This window comes from Bos grunniens, chromosome 22, assembly GCF_055505025.1.
Source record: "Bos grunniens cultivar Pamir isolate PY7600 chromosome 22, Bosgru_T2T1.0, whole genome shotgun sequence".
Classification (NCBI taxonomy): domain Eukaryota; kingdom Metazoa; phylum Chordata; class Mammalia; order Artiodactyla; family Bovidae; genus Bos; species Bos grunniens.
Genome location: NC_141186.1, coordinates 29,763,398 through 29,770,520, shown reverse-complemented (window position 1 = coordinate 29,770,520; position 7,123 = coordinate 29,763,398). Strand labels below are relative to the sequence as shown.

The following is a 7,123-nucleotide window of genomic DNA, read 5'->3' as shown; positions in this document are numbered from 1 at the left end:
TGCTGAGCTTGCTGCATTTCTTTGCCCATCTGTGAGTAAAGCATTGCTCCAACCAGCGCCTTGTGTGCAGAGTCCTCCTTGGCAACTCCTAACCTCTAAAGCACACAGCGGACCACATCTGTGGGCTCTGACTTCTGGCACTTGATGTTGTTATGATCTTTGCTATCCTCCATACAGTGGGAATCCTCCCCTGGGGTTGGTAACCACATCTTCCTGCTTGACGCTCTCTCTGCATCTCTGGCTCTCAGGATCCTGTCCCCTCCTGTGCACATGCCCAGGCTAGCCTGTTGGAGCATGAGCAACTGCATGACAGAGAGCCCAGTTGTCTCAGCTAAAGCCATCCCAGACCAGCCTCAAAGCAGGTGACCCTCAAACACAAGAGAGTCTGACCAAGATCAAGAGGGCCACCCCCCAGCCCTGCCAGCCCCAGCTGATGGCAGACAGATCGGGCAAGCCCATTTAAGCCCTGAAGATCCATCCAGTTGACCTGCAGACTTGTAAGCAACAGTAAGTACTGATTTTTAAATCCAGCATTCCTTAAAGTGAGGTCCAGGGCAGGGGTACCTCAAGAGTGACTCTGAGATCCTATGAGAGAGTCTACAAGGTCAGAACTCTTTTTCTGACACCAGAAAGACCTTCTTTGCCCTTTCAATGTCATCCTCTCATGAGTGTACAGAGGACTTTCCCAGAGGACCCATGACATGTGATGACATCATCACTTTGATAGCAAGTAGGATGTATGCTTGGGGGCTTCCTAGGTGGCATTAGTGGTAAAGAGTCTGCCTGCCAGTGCAGGAGACATAAGAAACATGGGTTCGATCCCTGGGTTGGGAAGATCCCCTGGAGGTGGAAATGGAAACGCACTCCAGTATTCTTGCCTAGAAAATTCCATGGACAGAGGAGCCTGGTGGGCTACAGTCCATGGGGTTGCAAAAAGTTGGAGTGGACATGACTGAGCGTCTGAGCACCACAATATATGCTTATGTATGCTTGCTTTCAAAATGTTCTTGGTTTTAATTTCCAATATAGGAAACACTGATCGATAGAGCTGACATAAACAAAAGCTCTGTGAGGTCTTTAGTGATTTCAAATATTTAAAAATGCCCTGGGACCTAAAAAGTTTGAGCACCACTGTGTAAAACCACAGAGCTTGGGGGTTAGTTGGTACACAGCAGCAGGTGCCTGACACAAGGTGGGCACATGTGACTGACAAGGAAGGAGGTTGGTACCATAGTGCCTTTCTCACACAATTTCAAGGTACAGTTTTTGTATCTTGCTTTTATTTTAAAACCTTTATACAGTTCTATGTCTATCTAAAATGTTAACAGTCACTATCTCTGCAGGATGAGATGATGGGTCATTGGGGTAGAATTTTCCCGCTTTTTTTATACATATCTATGCTTCCTAATGGAGAAGGTGATGGCACCCCACTCCGGTACTCTTGCCTGGGAAATCCCAGGGACAGAGGAGCCTGGTGGGCTGCAGTCCATGGGGTCACTAAGAGTCGGACACAACTGAGCGACTTCACTTTCACTTTTCACTTTCATGCGTTGGAGAAGGAAATGGCAACCCACTCCAGTGTTCTTGCCTGGAGAATCCTAGGGACGGGGGAGCCTGGTGGGCTGCCGTCTATGGTGGGGTCGCACAGAGTCAGACACGACTGAAGCAACTTAGCAGCAGCAGCAGCAGCATGCTTCCTAAGGTTTTGCCAGAAGTCTATGCTTATATGTATATATAAAGCATTAAAACAAAGAAAAGAGTCTTTAGGAAGAAAAGAGAGCTTCCTGTCTTTCTCTGTTGCTGCAGCCACACTTACAGGGAGGTTTTGGTGGGAGGACCCCGGAGAAATGAAGCGGTCAGTCTCCATAGCCCTTCTCATGCCCACCCAAGGAGATTCAGCCAAGGAGCTGGAGTCTCCACTGCCTCAACTTCTGGGGGCCAATAGACCCGATTTCTCTCAGTGCCCTCTTGTCAAATAAGAGATGGGGACACTTAATGCTGACTCCGCTTGGAGACGCCCCCAAATGAGAAGCGAGCATGAGCGAGCACGAGCCATTTCATGTTCCTGAGCGCAGAGCCCCTAGAAGCTGATTGCATGCCAGCAGCGGTTGCCTAGGGAACACCAGTGACAGAAAGGAGACATGAGGACACTAAATAACTTTAGCAACTATTTGCATTTGGCAGATGCAGCCGGGGGCAGGGCCCTGTGTGCCTCCCTGCCGAAAAGCCACGGGAAGCCCAGAAGGAGTGGGTGCCTGCCAGCAGGAGCAGGAAAGGGGAGGCTGGCCGTTGAGAGAGGGAGGGGACCTCTGGACTCTTTCACAGTCTCTCCTCCAAAGCCTGCTGGAGCCAGAGATCAGGAGCCGCCTGCGTGTTCTAGAAGGGTCCCAAGGCTCTCTGCTTTCTGAGTGGTCCGACCACAGGCCAGGAAACCCCAGAGAGGGGCAGCCTCTCCTGGGGACTGACTCCCCCAACCATGCCCCTGCCACTCCCCCAGGCTCCTGCTGTGGCCTCCACCGCCCTGGCAGGCAGGAGACAGAACGGGCTGTGGGGCTGCAGGGTCCGCTTTGCTGAGGTGCTTAATTGGGATCCTTTTTACCCGACAGGTGAAAAGTCTGGGCGAGGGGAAGTCAGCTCTCTGTCAAACCGGCTTCTTCCCTCTCTTATCTGTCTCCCCTCATCAGGGCTGAGTCAGGCCCCAGTGCCCCAAAGAAGAGCAGGCAAATGAGCCAGGCCCTCGTGCCCTGGCCTGGGAATTGCGGCCGCTGTGACTGAGCCGTGCAGGGCTGCGTGGGGCTCCTTAGCTGAGACTCTCCAGGGCTCCCAGGGCCGCGGGGCATCCCACTCTCTGGGTGGGATGGAGACACAGGCCCTGAAGACAGGCCAGAAGGGGCCCAGCCTGAGTCTGGCTTGTCTCACTGGCCCCCCTTCTGAACCTTCTAGTCAGATCAGATTATATCAGAAATGATTGGCTCTTTTATTCTCCCCCTTAGCTGGCGGCCCCCGCCCCCTACTCCTCTCCGGTCTGACCACATCTGTAGGCTCCACTGAAACAGAGCCGACAGAAACAAAAACAAAGCAAACCCCGGCAGCCGGTGAGGGCGGGGAGGTGCCACCCCTCTGGGCTGGCCACGGGCGGGCGCAGGGCTGCCAAGGCAGTCTCCTGCTGGTGAAGGCTCTGCACGGAGTCATCAGCCGATCGGGGGTTGGACGGGCCTTGGTGAGGGAACAGGACCTCGTAGTCGGGCCAGGTAATTGGACAGGAAGGCAGAAGGACTTGCCTGCAGAGCAGGAAAGCGTGTGCAGACTGGAGGACCCTCCTGAGCAGGATGGCAGTGGTTTGGCAGTGTCCCACAATGGGGCCGCCATCATTCGTCTTCCAAACTGTTTCCCAGTCTGAATGGCTTCTGGACACTTCAGCTTCTAAGCATGTATGCATCAAGAGGATCCACTTAAAACCAGGCAGGGTATTTTTGTTTGTTTGTTTTAATTGAGCATGTTCAGGGCTGCAAAAGCAGAAGAGAAATAGGCAGTCTAGTAGACTGCTGGTGGGAATGACAAGTGGCTGACATTCTGGAGGCCAGTTCGGGCTCCAAGACTGTTTGTATGTGTCCCTGAGAGAGACTCAGGGACCATGGTGCTGGCAATTCTGGATTTTGCAGCCTCGGGATTTTGTCCCCTTTGCAGTGAAACTGGGTTTCTCACTGCTGGTGCTGGTGAGGCTGAAAATCCACCGTCCTCACAGCCCCAAATCTCTACTGACACCAGCTGCTGGTGGCCAGCAATTCCCACCACCATATGAGCAAGATGAATGGAATGCCTTTGGTGCTAGTCACTTGGAAGGGTCTCACAGCAAGGTGGTTTATGTCTCCAAATCCTTAGAGTTTGGCAATAGCTCCTCTTTGGGTGACAGCTAAGGTTCCCTTATTCCAGAAAAACACATGCCACCACAAGCTAGGATAGGTGCTGGTATTCATTATAAAGGAACCGTATCGCCTCCTCCCTTTGATGCTACGCTCTGTGAGACATTTGGGGTCCCATACTAGACTCCATTCCCTATGATAAAGGTCCTTGAAACTGTACCACCATCCGAGCTGTCTAAATCTTCCAGTCCCATCTGTACCGGACATTCAAACTCAAAGATGGATGAGACAGGAGGCCTATATCTCTCAGAGATTGTGAGCAGACACCCAGGAAAAGAGTTCTCATCTAAGTCTGTTCGCCTGGTCATTCAAATTCTGGTTCCTGCTCAGCCAGAACACCATCATGAAAGTGAAAATTACTCAGTTGTGTCCGACTCTTTGTGACCCCATGGACTATAGTTCAAGGAATTCTCCAGGCCAGAATACTGGAGTGGGTAGCCCTTCCTTTCTCCAGGGGATCTTTCTAACCCAGAGATCGAACCCAGGTCTCCCGCATTGCAGGTGGATTCTTTACCAGCTGAGCCACCAGGAAAACCCAAGAACACTGGAGTGGGTGGCCTATCCCTTCTCCAGTGGATCTTCCCAACCCAGGAATCGAACCAGGGTCTCCTGCATTGCATGCAGATTCTTTACCAACTGAGCTATGAGGAAAGCCGAACATCATCACGTGAGCCTAGAAAATGACTAGATGGTGTAGACAAATATCAATAACACATCCCGCTGCAGGGCAGGATTAAACTGAGTTTCATCCCTTTGCCTCTTTCTTTGCATTATGACAGACTTCCTGGTCTCCAAAGCAACTGTGAATTTATTATTTCATGGGTCCTGCAGATTGTTGGCAAAAATGATGCAGATGATTTCCCTCCCTGTAGTCACACCTCTTTACAACATGACTCTACAGGCTCACCCACGGAGAGGTGGAGTTTGTTTCTCCACCCCTTGAATCTGGGTAGCCTGTGACAGGCTCTGACCAAATGAATAGAGCTAGAGCGACAATGTCACTGGAGTGGGTCACAGCATCAGGAGGCCATGTGCACTTTGCCTTTCTCTCTTCGACTCCAGGCATCACCAGAGCCAGCCAGCAGAGGATGGCAAACCAGTGGAGAGAAAACCAACTGTCTCAGCTGGGCCAGCCTAGAACAGACAGCCCCCAGACGGCCCAGCAGCTAATAAAAGGTACATGAGTGTGTCCAGGCAAAACTGAAAAATTGCCTAGCTGAACCAAACCACTGAGTGTTATGAGCCACTGTGTCTGGGGGGTTCTTTTCAGGCAGTAAGGGCTGATCCCATGGGCTCCCAAACAAAGAAGGGTATCAATTTTGTCAGAAAATGCTGGCACGGGACTGGGTGTTTCATCCCAGACCCCACTGCCAGGTAGCAACGTGTTTAAAAGTCGACCCCAAGTGTTCTGCCGGTCTGTTTCTCATTTGTGTTTCCTCCAGAGTAGCAGGTACTTTGCTTCTCGACAGTGGCCCTTAGAGATCCCTCGTGAGAGAGACTGCTGCATTTTCTTGAGGACCTGTCCTACGTCACCTGCGGCTGCCCCATCCGACACCCTGCCCTGCCTCCAACCCTCAGTAAGCAGCAAAGCCACACATCAACCGTCAGCTCCCTAATAGCAAGTCAGCCGGCACTGCCAGCTCATTCAATTTGCAGGACTCAGGAGGCTCCCATGCCAGCCAGCATCCCTTCCTGCTGCGGGCAGCAAGGACAGCAGTCCAGCCGCAAGAACACGAAAACACTGCTTTTCAACCAGACTGAATGGGATCAGTGGGTGGGCCGGTCCACTTGTCGGCATCAGTGGGAGATCAAAGCAACACAGGAGGGAACAGACCCAGAAGGGAGAAGGAGCGAAAAGCCTCCCTCAACACACTCCACATCCAGCCAGGGCTTCTAAGGGGAATATGTGGGATAATCCTGACCAAAACACCACCCCTCCCCTAGGAGCCCAGGAGAGAAAGGGTGACAAGGATATAGAATGGGGGCTGGGGACAGGGTGGTGGGAGGGGGGTGGAGGCGGAAGAGGAAGCAACAGAAAATACAAAGGAAGGAAGGAGGGCAATTGGAGGAAGCAACTCCACCCTCTTACAGCTTCAAAGAGGGCCCTTCTCTGTCCCTGAGCCCTCAGGGAACCAAGAGGGCAGGGGGCCCATGGAGGAGACAGCTGCACGCAGTCCTGGCTGCACGCATGGCACCGGCTGCCAGCTGGAGGGGAAGCAGGCTCTCCTGGCTCCAGAAGGCAGAGGGCTGGTACTTTTTGCTTTTCTCTGAAGAGTTGGAGAAAACAGAGCCCAGCCCTGTGAACCTAGCCAGGTCCAATTTCCTCCCACAAGGCAAATTCTTTCCTGTGCTTGGGAAACACACCTGGCTCGAATTCTCAAGCCCGGGCCAGGAGCTCAGAGCTTTCTCCCAGTGGATGGTCCCTGGGGGAAATAAAATGCTTGGCTGAAGCAGAACATTTTGATGGCAAAAATCCTCAGAGGGAGACAAATAAGCTCTCCAGGGCTGCCCCATCTGCTCTCGGTAGGTAGCAGTCACAGTAATGGTCATGGCAATAAAGATGATAGGAATAATGATGGGCACCATTAAATGAGCACTTACTAAGTGACAGGCTTTTTTTTTTTTTAATGGCCTCCTCATGATTCAAGGCCATCAGCATCAGAGACCAGAGCCCCCATCTCCACCCTTAGGTACAGGATGCTCTGGTTGGTATCATCTGCAACCCCTGCGTCACTTTGCTGAAGGCTTCCTCCTACTCCAGCTGCCTCTGCCCACTCATCAGCAGGCTGGGAGTGCCAGAGAATAAATAATCCCACCCCCCAGAGCAACCTTGGCCAATAAGGAATGAGTTGGCGGATCAATACCCCAGCTCCTCTGCTCTTTGAATGAGAGAAGTCTGTGTGGTCTTCACTGGCTCCCAGTTGGGCTTAATCCTAATAGGATGAAACTCTGGTCACCCAGGATGGTCATTTGCTTGATATCATACCTGGTGTGGGCTGCCTTCCTTTCCTGTCTCACCCACTCCCCAGATCCTTCCTAGTGTTTCCTTGGATCACCTTCCCAAGAAACAGCTTGTGCTAGAATCCTTGTCCCAAGGTTAGCTTCTGGGGGGAATCCAACCTATGAAAGTTATAGGACCATTTTACAGGTGAGAAAACTGAGGTCCACAGGGTTTAAGAATTCACCTTCTTCTGCCTGAC

The 7,123-nt window shown here is 52.1% G+C and overlaps 1 long non-coding RNA gene across 1 annotated transcript; it reads left to right on the top strand.

Annotated features, from left to right (window-relative positions):
• Positions 1 to 260: 260 nt before the first annotated feature.
• Positions 261 to 6,501, top strand: LOC147348242 (uncharacterized). Its single transcript, XR_015151934.1, has 3 exons — positions 261 to 507; positions 4,986 to 5,099; positions 5,366 to 6,501. It is a non-coding gene; the product is annotated as an uncharacterized LOC147348242 (long non-coding RNA).
• The last annotated feature ends 622 nt before the right edge of the window (positions 6,502 to 7,123 follow it).